Source organism: Talpa europaea (genome assembly GCF_964194135.1).
Source record: "Talpa europaea genome assembly, chromosome: 7".
NCBI classification, from domain to species: domain Eukaryota; kingdom Metazoa; phylum Chordata; class Mammalia; order Eulipotyphla; family Talpidae; genus Talpa; species Talpa europaea.
Window position 1 is genome coordinate 33,413,145 of NC_140074.1, and position 14,716 is coordinate 33,427,860.

Genomic DNA, 14,716 nt, shown 5'->3' on the forward strand with positions numbered 1-14,716 from the left:
ATGAAACCCGTTTAATATCGGGGTGACTCTATAACAATCTCATTTGTGAGGGCTCCACCCTCATGACCTAACTGCCTCCCAAAGTCACCACCAACAAATACTATTACAATTGTTAGGGGGAAAAGGATGTCCTAAAGCTAATTCCATACAGGTCAGGCTTCGTGGACTCCACCCTTACTCCAGACCAAAGCCAAAAGACTTGGGAAGAGACAAATCCCATCACCACCAAAGGGAAGTTGCTGGAACCTGAGGGTGGGTTTAAGCAGCCAGGTTTGGTATAAAAACCAGACATGTGGGCTTTGGGGGATTCCCTTTTTGGCTCTCCACCAGCTCACAGTGCTTGGCCAGCTCTGAGAGTGTTGGGTTTCCAGTTGGGCGGATCAGGTAGGACACAATTAAGACTTTATTTCCCTATTTTCTCCCTGAGTTGTACATTTCCTCAATTCCCTTTCCCTTGTAAATAAACCTTTTATTAACCTTTTGTGTGTGCCTGTAGTGGAGTATTAATAAGTACCTTTTAAGCGCGTGGGTGAGGACCCACAGCCAGGCAACCCGTTTTATATCAGGGCTGCTCCATAACACATTGAGATCAGGATTTCAACATATGAATTTTGGGGTAACATAAACATTCAGTGCTTTGCACTAACTAAATCCTTACTTTTCTCATTTTCTCTAGGTTGGTGAAGACTAGCTCACCAGACCAGAATGGAGTACAGAATCCATTGTTCTGGCCAGTGTTTCTCAACCACATATATTAAATAATATTTTACATGAGTTCTTGTTAGTTTTCATCTCTGAATGTTGCTTTTTCCTAACCACAACCATTGAGTTATAACTACATCTTGCCCTGGGACCTAAAGCCCTCTGTCCTCTAACTGCAATAATGTTGAATCTACTTAAGAGAACTAATAGCAAATTGTTTCCAAACCAAAGGAAGCATTTCAAAAGTTCTACTCACACCTAATTTTTCTTAATTATAAATGATGTGTTAAGTATATTATAAATCATTTTTATTTATCCATTAAAATTAGGTGTCGCCTCAAGGGGCAGCAGCTTTGGGAGTGGCTTGGGATGGAGGAAAGATAACTCAAAGTCCAAGTAGTGAGAGAAAGAGAGAGAGGGAGAGAGAGAGAGAGGCCAGCCTAGAGGGGCTCACATCTCTGGAGATGCAGTGCCTTCCCCATGGCCAGTCTTACATTTGTTTGTTATCAGATTCAGGGAAGGTGGGTAAGTATGTAGAGGAATGTGTGGAAGAATGTTCCTGGTGGGGATATGTATTGGGGATGCATAATAGTCTGGCACAAGCTAGTGGGAGTGAATAGGGGCTATTGCCTGGGGGGCTCCATTATTGCTGATCAAAACATCCTATCTCTAGTCCCTGTTTACACTTAACTCCCTGTTAAGGTGGTCTAGCTGGTTATGGTAATCTGGCCATAATGTCTGCCAGTTTTCAGCAGATATTCTTATATGAAGACTTTTGTCCTGATGAGAGACCCCCTGCCTGACCCTACATTTTAGCTTGACCAGTAGAAACTTTGGGTGTCAAGCAAAATCTTGAGGAGGGGGGTGGTGGGGGGGAACCACAGTTAGGCATCTTGTTTCATTGTCCAACTGATTTTAGGTGTGACCATGCATTTTGCTTTGAACAAAGAAATGAGAACACAAATTATATGTATCACTTTCAAGCTGAAATTCTTATTTTCCTTTGCCATAGTGACCAGCATTTTTCTAGTTATTAGTTGCTGGGACCTGGAGTAGAGACAAATAGTATGTAGCAACTGACCTACTATGGACAAATAGCCTGAGTAAGAAATAAACCTGTATTGCTTTAAGTTACTGAGATTTGGGATTGTTATTAGTGAAAACAAAACCTAAACTATTCTGACTAATAAAGCAAAGTGATTTAAATGTGGTTTTATATTATGGTGACCTAATACAGTTGAAATACAGTTTCAATACAGTTGAAAACATTAGAAAAGGCTACCACTAAGACTGCACAGCGGTACCAAAGGATTTCTCTGTAACTGAAAGTACAAGGGATGTAATCTGTGTATTTAATATCAGAATATAGGTCAATTAATTATTCATGGAATCTTTGGCTTTCAGAGTGAAAAGGGATATTAGAGATGACCAAGTCCACTGCCCTATCCAATAAACAGTCCACTTGTATCATTCTTGGGGAGTAATTTTCTCGGAGCTTCTTGAAAATCCCTAGGGATGACAGTTCATGTCACATGAAACACCATGTTCCATTCCTCAATAACTCTATTTTTTTTTTTAGAGGCATGTTTCATTTATTTATTTATTTATTTGTTTGATTGTTTGTTTTGTTTATACATGCACTGGGTACAGTCAGAAGCGCGGGAGGGTGAGAGAATTCACCAGAGCCAGAGCGGGGAGCAGAGCAGGCAGAAGGACCGAAGTACACTGCTGAGGGGCGCAGCGGGCAGCAGGAGAGGTCTGCATGCCATGCGGGACCCTCCTCCGGTGGTCGGGGAGCAGCCGGGAATCGAACCGGCGCCACAGAGGCCGCGGGCAGCTTCACAACCCAGCGCTCAACCGCTGCGCCACCGGGGAGGCCCCCTCAATAACTCTAATTATCTAACAACTTTTTATATATCAACTTGACTTCTTTCACTTTTATTGCAATGCATTGGTTCTGTGAGTAAATGAAACCCTCTTGCTATAGAGCCCTAATGTACTACCTTCTCCTGGTGAAGTATACTCAGTCTTTTGCACTATTCATCAAAATCATTATTCCAGACCATTCTCTTTCCAGTCTCTAACCTTTGGACTATTATTCAGTCTAATAACCAAAGGACTCCAAATTTGGTGTGCAGTATTCTCTACTCCCCTCCCCCTGCCAAACCCTCTCAGCCTCCCTCCCTCCTCTACCTCCCCAACTTGGCTGCTGCTGGAATGCAAGCCCTACCACAGTAAAGTAAACCCATAGATGCTTCTGAAAAGTCTTCTAAGAAATCAAAACCACACCAAAAAGTAATGGCTAATAGTTAGGTTGTGAATTATAATAACAAAAAAAAAAAGAGAGAGATCTCTGAATGTTGCCTTTAGGGAGGAATATCAGAACAATAGACTTATTGTTTAATTCCAACTGAGTAATTTTGGGGACCCAGTCTGAAACCAGAGAAGGGAATCCAGCTGCAGGGAATTCCAAGAAACATCAACATGTGTGTACTTCTTGGAGGGAAATTTCCAGTGATTTCTGGGAACACTTAGTAACTTCTGTGCTTACACATGTTTGGTGTATAAAGGCAAGTACTAACCCCCAAAGAACTTCGTTCAGGAGTTGACACAGTAAGTCTTTATATTTTGTTTTAAATAATGTGCCCTCGTTTCTTCCTGATTTATAAAAATATTGCATGCTATCATAGAAAATTTAGAAAATGCCCCAAAAAAGTAGAAATTAAATCAGTTATGACCAGTACTCATACAATAAAATCCTTGCATATTCAGTAGCTAATGGCATTTCTATTAATGGTAGGTTTGAAGTAACAAAATTATGGTTGAAGATTATTTGGCCATGTCCTTAAAATTTGTCTAACAGCATTTAGAATTTTAAACCTTTAACTCTCCTCTTGCTGCTAGAATTACAGAATTTATTTCAATTCCCTGACTTTATAAATAAGGTAATCAAGAGGAGTAAGTGACAATTTCATTGCTCACCAACCTATCAAAAAGTTTCCCAGTTTGGCTATTTTAAGCAGCACAATCATTTCAAATACAACATGTCTAAAAACTGAACTAATTTTCTACTAAAATCTGATACTTTTCCTAGTTATGTCATTCTCTTTTTTTAAGAAATGAAGTAGTGTTGTATTTCTGGTTCCCCAGACTTACAATATCTCTCTTTCATCTTGCTGACATTATAATGTAGAAATAAGATCACATCCCTCCCCCTTGAATTTTATGCCATTACCTTAGGCCCCATCACCTGGGAAGCTGTAAGTAAGAAAGAGTTAAATGAGTGTCCACCTAGCTACCTCTATTATTTCCTCTAAAAGATCCTTAAGTTTTATCAGTCCTTTAAATGAAATGTGTGATAACTTATTGAGTCAGATCTAAACTGTTCAGCCTAATTCTGCTCGTCTAAAACTTTTTATCTACTCTGTGACAGCACTGTGCCAGGCAGGAAGGATCCAGTGATGCACTTAACAGACAAGATTCCCTGCCCCATGGTGCGACAATCTAGTGGGGAAGACAGGCAATAAAGTAAATAATAACAAAATTAATGTAACTTGTGCCCTCTGAAAGAAACTACCAGGGTAATTACAGGGCGCTTCTGTGATATGTAGATTGGGGGGGTAGGGGATCCTGAAAGAGGAAATGGGGAGTCCATTAAAGAGATTCCTGTCAATGGATAGGTAGCCAATTATTATAGCTTGGATTATTATGGTGGCAGTGGAGAGACAGGGAAGTGGTCATATTGAAGGGACAGGTAAGAAGTAGAAATTATAGGGCTTTCTAATAGGATTGATATGAAGGGCTAGGGAGATGATTGAATCAAAGATCATGTCCAGTTTCTGGTTTAAACAATTAGGCAGATGGTGGTCCCACTTTGAGATGAGGAATGTGAGAGAAGAATAGATTGGAGGATTGGAATCAGGAGTCCCATGCTGTTTCTAACCATCTAGAGAAGAGGAATCAGGCTTGGGATCATCAGAATGCAGATTAAAGTGGTCTCTCCCTTTAAATCCAGCTATCCCAGAGAAATCCTGTAGGGTAAGTGAAAATTGTCAGGATTTTCTGCCCTCCTACTGTTACAGGGCAGCCCCCCATATAAAACGGGTTGCCTGGCTGTGGGTCCTCACCTGTGCGCTTAAAAGGGACTTATTAATACTCCACTACAGGCACACATAAAAGGTTAATAAAAGGCTTATTTACAAGGGAAGGAGAAATGAGGAAATGTACAACTTAGGGAGAAAATAGGTAAATAAAGTCTTAAATGCGTCCTACCCGATCTGCCGACCTGGAAACCCAATAACACTCTGAGAGCTGGGCGAGAGCTGAGAGCTGGTGGAGAGCCAAAAGGAGACCCCCAAGGCCCACGTGTCTGGTTTTGTTGTAGAGCAACCCTGATACAAAACGGGGTGCCTGACTGTGGGTCCTCACCCCCGCGCTTAAAAGGACTTATCAATGCTCTACTGCAGGCACACGTGAAAGGTTAATAAAAGGTTTATTTACAAGGGAAGGGGAAATGAGGAAATGTACAGCTCAGGGAGAAAAGTGGGAGACAAAGTTTTAAATGCGTCCTACCCGATCCGCTGATCAGGAATCCCAAAATGGCACTCTGAGAGCTGGCCGCGAGCCAGGAGCGGTGAAGCCAGGAGGCGAGCGATAGCGAGCCCCCCAAGGCCCACGTGTTTGGTTTTTATATCCAACCTGGCTGTTTAACTCCATCCTAAGCTTCCAGCAACCTTCCCTTTAGTGGTGATGGGATTTATCTTTCCCAATGTCCTGATGGCTTTGGTCTGGAGTGGGGGTGGGGTCCACAAAGCCTGTATGGAATTAGCTTAGGACATCCTTTTCCCCCTAATACTACCATTAGCATTAACGATAGACCCCTGAGGTCCTACACGTGTGCCTGATGGTGGACACCTGGAGAGGGTGTGGGCATGCATAGGTGGCACACCTATGGCACACCTGGGTTGAGAGACTGGGCATATAAGGGCGGCGGCATCATGGGGACGCCAGTAGTAGCAACGGCAGCAGAAGCAGTAGCAGAGAAGCTACGGTAGTAGAGAACAGAGCCTGTGAGAGAATGCTAAAGAGCCCAGAAAGAATGAAAACTTGCCAGGGTCTGTCTGGGAGGCCTAACAGCCTCCTGCCTGCCTCCCCGCCCCCTCACCTCCACCCCCTGTCCTTCTGCCTGCTGTGTACCTGGTTGCCACACTACAAATGATGTAAAAAGTTCAATAAAAGCCTAAAAAAGCCACAAAGGCCTCCAGGAATCTCCTTCACCCGTCTACCTGGATCATAGAGAACCTGCTCTGTGCCTTGCTGGCACTACAGAGCCCAACTTTTAGATGGCTGGTGGCCAGTCATCATCCCAACTGAGGACCCAGATTTGACCTGGCCTTGCTGAGTTTACCTTTGATAGGGAAGGCCCTAAGCCTGTAGGGCAGGAAGAGTCTGGCCAAATCTCTTACCCAGCAGCACCTGCTCCTAAGCCTCAGCAGGTTTAAGCAGGAGGGACAAAGAGAAGAAGCTATCTATGAAGACTTCCCCACCCAACAGAGGCCCTCACAGAACTGCTTATGGGTTAGGAAAAAGGAGAGTGCCTCCCTACATTCCACCCAAGGGTGGGATCCCTTCCAGGAGGAAATGTTGCTCCCCTGAATTTCCTGTCCATCAGGAGGAAGTAGATCTGCCTTTCTCTGATGTGGAGGGTGTGTCTTCTCTGCTATGAGGAAGGTGAGCTCTTTCAAAAGCAAGGTCAGCCCCTCCCTGCTCCACAGCCATCCTAAGGCTGAGTCCTGGCATCCTATCCATCCAACATTCTGCCAGGACTTGTTTGTGAGGATGGGATCACCAACTGACTGGCTCCCAACCCCCTCCATGTCACTCTTTGTGGACAAGCTGAACCAGATTCGCCTCCTTGGCCATAGCAGGTACTGTGTGGCCCCTGGAACCTGCTCCTGCCTGGCTACTTTCACCTCAGTCATTAGGGTGAGGCCCTTGACTTCCTGGAGAGAGACAGTACTGCTAGTGTTGCTGTCATTATCACTCAGGCTACCCAGAATGTAAAAAAGTTCATTCTCTGAGGCCCAGTGCTTGGTCCAGCCAAAGAATATTGGTGCTGCCAGAACTGCCATCAGATATTCTTCCCAGACTGGGGGAGAGGACATTGAATAAAGGCAGGAACGTCTGCCATGTGAGCTCTCCTGACTCCTGTCCCTAACCACCTGGCCACTGACCCCTCCAGAAGTAACAGTGGGCTGATGCAACATCTTGTAGGGGACTTGGGAGGATGATGCCCTTGTCTGCTGCTGTGACCAGGAAGAGGCCATAAATTTCCAGCCTTGCTTGCACCTTCCACCCAATGAATTTTAAAATCAATTGTTTAAGGAATAAAAAGAAGGGAACTGTACTTTCTGTGCTCTTTTAAGCACTTCCATCGAGTTTATACCGGGTTACTCAGAACTTGATGGTTGCTTCTACCATGTATTGTCCTTAATTTGTGTGCTGCCTTTAAGTTATGCCTTCCCAATAAAATTGAGACTGAACTGAGAACAGAGCTTTGCCTTCTTTCTCCTTTGCACCTACCACTCTTCTCCTTTTGCCCAGAGCTGGGAAGGCAGCAAGCCCCTCCCCCAGCCCCTTTCCTCCTGAGGGCCTCTGGCTGAAGGAAGGATCCATGTAGGAAGAAAAACAGCTCAGCCTCTAGTTCTGGCCTTGCTTGATAGTCATCCCAATGCCCCAAGCCAGCCCTATCAGTTGTTTGCACAGGGCTGCCCAGGGATGGGGGGAGGGGTGGGGCTGGCAAAGGGAGACTGGAAAAGGGAGAAAGAGTTGTCTATGGAGCCCCTGGCCTGACTGTGAAGCTCACTTCCAACACCTCAGAAGAATCAAGTACTCTCCCCAGGAGCAAGACTCAGGTTTTCAGACCCTAGGTTGTGAAAGGAAACAATTTTACAAGGTCACGTAGGCATTTGACAGTCCGTAAAGGAAGCAGTGGATGACTAACAGAAATTACAGGATGGCGCCACCCTCTTGCTGAAATGGCATATTCTTTTGAATGCCTTGGGTAATTTCACAACACTTAGTGCTCACTAGGAGCAACTTCTCATCATCCAGGATGGAAATAGGGGTAATTACAAATATTCTTCCTATCTCCTTCATTACCTTTTCAGCTCTCCAACGTGACCAGCTTCCATCCACTTGTTTTTCTTGTCTAAGTCTTCATGCCTTCAGAAAATCAATTTATTCAACACAGTGGGACAATGGTAGACACACTGAGTAGGAAAAAATTAATTCAATTATAAAACATTTGAGGCTTGAATTCCAGTAAAACAAAACTTCCTGCCTTTCCCTTCCCCCTCTGTCAGAGCATTTATGTTGACACAGCTCCCTCTGTTGGCATCTGGAATATGTGTGTTCTTGACCACTGCTGCTCAACTCAGAACACATTCATGACATGATGATTTTGTGCCATCTATGCTAGGTGTTAGAGGTGCAAGACAGCACAGTCACCGCTTTACCTAGTGTGGTCTTTTTAAAGGTGGCACAAGTCAGAATCATCTCAGGAAATTTTCTGAATGCACATTCCTGTGGTCTGCCCAACAAAATCTGAGTTAATGAATCTGGGATAAGTTCCAGGAGTCTGTATTTTATTTTATTTTATTTTTTTATAATTTTTTTTTATAGAGGCATGTTTTATTTATTTATTTATTTGTTTGTTTTGTTTATACATGCACTGGGTACAGTCGGAAGCGCGGGAGGGTGAGAGAATTCACCAGAGCCAGAGTGGGGAGCAGAGCAGGCAGAAGGACCGAAGTACACTGCTGAGGGGAGCAGCGGGCGGCAGGAGAGGTCTGCAAGCCATGTGGGACCCTCCTCCGGTGGCCGGGGAGCAGCTGGGAATCGAACCGGCGCTGCAGAGGCTGCAGGCAGCTTCGCAACCCAGTGCTCAGCCGCTGCGCCACCGGGGAGGACAGGAGTCTGTATTTTAAATGAACTTTCCAGGTGATACTGAACCAGGGAGCTCACAAATCACATTTGGAGAAAAATTAATGATGGCAAAGCAGATAGCGGAATCCATTACTGTAATGTAGTCTGTAAAGGCCACAAAGAATGGGCAAAATTTACTGGTGACACAGAGAGGGACTAAGGAATAGGGTGAAGAAAGCTTCCCAGAAGGGGGGACTAGATAAATAGAAGTTGATGAGATAAAGAAGGTGAACAGAAGATCCAGACCTAGGGTGCAGTATATGTAAAGGGAAGACATGAAACTGCACAGACCAGAAGTAGTGTGGGAAGCTGGAGTGGCAGTGTCAGAAACTGAATGGCCTTTCTTTGAATTCTAAAAGCTCCAGGAAATGAGACAACTTTTTCCCCCCAAAGATTTATTTTTATTTATTTATGCATACAAGAACTGGGGTGTAGGCCAGAGGTGTGGAGGGTACGAGGATTCACCAGAGACAGAGTGGGGAGTAGAACAGGCAGATCTACTTAAATACACTGCTGAGGGGAGCAGCTGGTGAGACAGGAGAGGTCTGCTTGTTGCTCAGGACCTTCTTTCCCCCTATCATGCTGAGCTGTGTGGGTTAGCTCCCTGGCTGGGGATCAAACTCAAGCTACTGAAGTGGCTGTCTATAGCTTGACAGTGCTAAGACTTAATCCCTTGAGCCATCAGGGAGGCCCAATGAGGCAACTTTTCAACAAAAGAATGAGTTAACTAGATCTACATATTAAGAAAATCCCTCTGGCAACAAAGCTAAGGGTACACGCTTGAAGACAGGATAGGGATCTTCCGGAGAGAAGAGACCCGGCTCTGAGCAGAGGGGATGGCAGATAATGAAGAGGAGTGAGAAAGTGGGAAGATGAGAGGTGTTAACGTGGCACACACAGAAGAATCTAATGACTGAATTACTGGAGAGAGTAAGTGAAAAGGGCCCCCAAGGATGATGCTAAGTGTTCTGGCTTGGGTGTGAGGATGTCATCATTTTCCAGGAAAAGGCAAACAGAAGGAGGGACAGAGTGGGGAGGTTCAGGGAAGAATAGTAGACACAAAAGGAAAGAGGAAATGGACAGTGTTCTTTTTTAATGTAATTGTCACTGCCCTTACTGATCACTTATTAATATTGATTACCTGTTACACATTAACTTTTCTTTAATCCTGCTATGCCCTAATTGTTTCAGCTCAAAAAGTATGAATCATAATAGTATCTATCTTACTGGATTATTGTAATAATTAAACTAGTGAATAAATGTGAAGTATTTAACAAAAGTGTCTGGCACATAGTAAAACTCAATAGATTTTACTTTTTATACACATACATTATTCATAATAATGTTTATTGCTAGATTACTAATTAGTGTGGTACACTAGACCAGTGCTTCATTCCCTCCATGTTTTAGATTTTTACATTTATGTCTTTTGTTAAATGACTTTGTAGTAGCTCCCACTAGTACAGACTACATTTCCCTGTTTGCATCTGTTACTTCCTTGCCAATACAATTTTAGTGAACGTGACACAAGCAGAAGCCTTAAACATGTCCATGAGGTTTGGCTTGCTCTTTGGCTTCTGTCATTCACCAACCATGATCTTGTTAACCCCAGGGCCAAAAATGACAAAGACCCAGGAGCAGGCCTGAACAGAGAGTACTTGGACAACACTTAAGACTTGTAAGCAAGAAAATAAATGTTTTTATTGCATGCTATTAAGACATGAATGTTATTGTTATAGGACATTATTGTAACAATTAACAGCTAATACAATGGTATGGGAAAACTTTCTCTGGCCAAGTTTTTACACTAATTTAGAGGCTCTTGTGTCTCTATACCAAGCTCTTTACAAGCAGAGGCCGCCTGGGTGCCCTTGATCTCTCACAACACACCTTCTTTGCCTTTGGGAAGAATAATCATTTGAGAGGTTTCTCAATGTGCAGCCCCTGTGGGATGACTTTGGGTGTCTTCCTGTCCCTGAAAAGAAAGACACTAAACCGGAAAAGTGAGAGGTACCCAACCCACTTCTGCTTATACCTTTCCTTCCCCTTAACCAAGTTCAACTCATGGCCCTAACCACAGAATGACCCAGTAAAACTAAATTTAATTGTATGTTTGAAAACTAGGAACTGCCTTAACTTAATCTCCAAGCCAGTAAGAGTAGCACTGTTCCAAAAACCATTTGTTATGTGGAATGACTACAAGAGAGATCATCTTTCCCTTCATCAGGGAGTTCTTGGGTCTTTGTCATTTCTCAGTTGTACCTGACAGCCCTGCTTGACTCCAGACAGCAGAATGGAAAGAAAATTGGATCAGAGTCAAAAGATTAACAATGCTAATTATTTGACATTCAGTGAGTCAGTCACTTAAACATGGAATCTGCTCAGTTTTCTGTCTCTAAAAAGGGGAAAATAGGATCTGCTTCAAATCATTATCTTACTGTTGTAAGGATCAAATGAGAAAGCACTCAAACGTGTAAAAATAAATATAAGACTAAGTCTTTTAACTAGGGGCTTCATTACCGGTGGATAGGAGCAGGAGGACTAATACATTAATGATGCCTCCTTTTGTGCAGATCAGGAACTACAACAAAGCACAGAGCCTCCACCTTGACCCACGGTGAGGAGCTCCAGACATCACCAGGTTTCCTATTTCAAGTTTCCAGTATGAGTTGCTTTATGACCTTTGGTGTCATTTGTGTTTTCCCTCAATTTGATTTTAGTCTGGGCACTAGGTCATCGCAGTTGCTTAGACCTTTCCACTTGACCTCTGACAATTTCTTACCCCATTTCATGTTCATTTAATGTGTGTGGATCTTTCCTGGAGGAAACTCTTAAAATGTTTAGGATAGATTAGATTCTAACAGAGTTTCATCTTTTTTTTCTTCTTTTCACTTTGTCAATTAATGTTTGCTGAGAACTGTTCTTCACCCGCTGATCCAAATATTTTGAATTGTTCTCCAGACAAATTAATTACAAGCCTAAGGCAAAATTGCAGATAGAGCACATTTTTTTCTTGAAAGTTCTTCCACCCACCTTTCTGTACAGAATCTTTCTTTAAAAACATCAAAAGTGGGCCTCCCTGGTGGCCCAGGGGTTAAGTCTCAGTGCTATCATCATTATTGCCTGAGTTGGATCCCCCACCAGGGAGCTAACCCACATGCTCGGCAGACCTCTCCTGTCTGGCCAGCAGTTCCCCTCAGCAGTGTACCTCAGTAGATCTGCCTGTTCTGCTCCCCACTCTGTCTCTGGTGAATCCTCTCACCACCCCCACCCCCCATGCCTCTGGCCTACACCCCAGTTGTTGTATGCATAAATAAATAAAAATAAATCTTTTAAGAAAAAAACATCAAAAGTCAGGAACCAAGGTGTTCTCAAGTGCTTCCCAATACATACAAATCCTAACCTCACCATGTCCTGAGGCATCACAGTTCTGCTATCTGCTAGAACAAACTCAGAGTAACAATGGTAAAAAGACTAGATGAAAAGAGGTGTCTTTGTCTTGTTCTTCACATTTGGATGAATACACTCACCATCAAGTACGATGCATGTCAGCTTTAGGTTTCTTTTGTAGATGATCTTTATCAGTTTGAAGACTCTCCAAAAACTATTGTTAGTTTTGAATTTTTAATTAAAAGCGGGTATTGAGGGCTTCCCCGGTGGCCCAGCAGGTTGAGCTCAGCGTTGTGAAGCTGTCCACAGCCTCTGCAGTGCGGGTTTGATCCCGAGGGGCCAGGAAGATACCCACATGGCATGGGAGACCTCTCCTCTTGCCCTCCTCAGCAGTGTTTTCGGTCCATCTTTGTGTTCTGCTCCCCACTCTGTCTCTGGTGAATTTTCTCACCCTCCCATGCCTCTGATCTGCACCCTAGTTCTTATATAAATAAATAAATCTTTTAAAAAAGTGGGTGTTACATGCAATTTGCAGCAACATGGATGGCGCTGAAAGGGATCATGCTCAGCGAAATAAGCCAGAAAGAAAAAGAAAAATACCGGATGGTCTCACTCATAGCAGGAACCTAGAAAACTTAAATAAGGGACCAGGAAAACGAATAACTATAAGAAAGTGAAAATCAAAATCAACAAAAAACTATGAACCAGAGACACTCTATGGGGGGTGAGGGGCAGGGAGGGGAGGGTTGGGGTCAAAAGAAGGGGGTTGCAATTGTATGGGGAATATAAAAATAAAATTTATTTAATAAAATAAAATGACAATTAAAAATAAAAATAAAAAAGTGGGTGTTGAATTTTATAGTCTATTGAGGTCATGTGGTTTTTCCTCTTTTATCTGCTTATATGGTGAGGTGCATTGATTGATTTTTTTGATGACTTCATTGAGATACACACCATAGGATTCAGTGGTTTTTAGTATATTCACAGGTATGTGCAACTGTCAACACAGCTCATTTTTTAACATTTTCGTATCTCACAAAGAAACAGCTATTACCAGCCTATTCCCCTTTCCCCTCATATACCCTAGCATCAGACAACTACTAGTCTACTTTCTGACTCTATAGATTTCTTTACTCTGGACTTACATATGAATTAAATCATAATATGTAGTCAGTTGTAACTGGCTTCTTTCATCTAGCATAACTCATTCATATTATAGCACATCAGCACTTTATCCTTTTTAATGGCCAAGTAAAATTCCACTGTGTGGCTATACTATAACAGGGTGGTTCCCAGGAAAGGGGGCGGTTCCAGGTTTCCTGCCCCACTCCAAAGGAGGGTGGAGCTGAGAAGAGAGAGAAGTAGCTGAAGAGGAGACTGAGGCAGGAAGGAAGCAGGATGGAGAGGCAGAAGGAGACCTGGAGGAGGCACATGGAGCCTAGAGACACATAAAGAAACTACACTTGCCTTTTGGTCGTGGACTGGTTGACACAGATGTGGGTGAGAGACCCATGGATAGGTGACAATGGAGGCTTTTGTCTTGATTTTGATTTTGCTCTTTTCCTTCCAGACTTGTCTGGTTGTTTCTGATCCTTTTCTGTGGGTCCCCAGTGGAAGATGCTTTAGACTATGGCAGGCTTTGGGGCCTTGTTCTGGGCCAATCCTGCTTGGGTGGACTTTTACCCACGAGGGGATGGGTAACTTTGGGTGCTTGATATAGAAACCATATTCTTTGCCTTTCCTGTATTATTTACTAATTGTATTAAAGTTCTTTTTCATTAAAGTCTCATATGTTTTGTGTTGATGCAGTGGATGGCAGAACCTATTTAGAGAAGGCAGGTTTACGGGGTCTGGGGTGCCCCTCTCCCTGCCCTATAACAATATTATATTTTCTTTACCTATTTATCTGTTGAAGAACATTTGAGTTGTTTCCTTATGTTAATTATGAACAATGCTATTATAAACATTCATGTATCTTTGTGTGTGAACATATGTTTTCAATTTCTTTGAATATATACCTAGGAGTATAACTGGGTTATGTGGGTAACTGTTTCATCATTAGAAATTGCAAAACTAGGGCCTCCCCTGGTGGCCCAGTGGTTGAGCACTGAGCTGTGAGGCTGCCCGCAGCCTCCGTGGTGCTGCTTTGCTCCCCAGCCCACCGGGGAGGGTCCCACATGGTGTGCGGACCAGTACTGGCACGCCTGCTGCTCCCCTCAGAAGTGTATTTCATTGGTCTGCCTGTTCTGTTCCCCGCTCTGGCTCTGGTGAGTTCTCTCACACTCCTGCGCTTCTGACTGTACCCAGTGCTTGCATAAAAAAATAAATCTTTAAAAAAAAGAAACAACAACCATAAAGATGTCACTTTAAAAAAAAAAAAAGAAATTGCGGAACTATTTTCCAAAGCTACTGCACCATTTTACACTTCTAGCAGCAGTGCATGAGAATTCTGATTTCATGACATCTTCACCAACACTTATTGTTATTTGACTCCTTAATTTTAACTTCTTTACTTTCTAATTTTTTCTCTTTCCCTCCACTCTCTTCTCTCTTCCCTACTACCTCCCTTCTCTTGGAGAAATCTGCAGAATTTACATTATTGAGACCCTACACTAGTTCCACCAAGGAACCCTTTCTC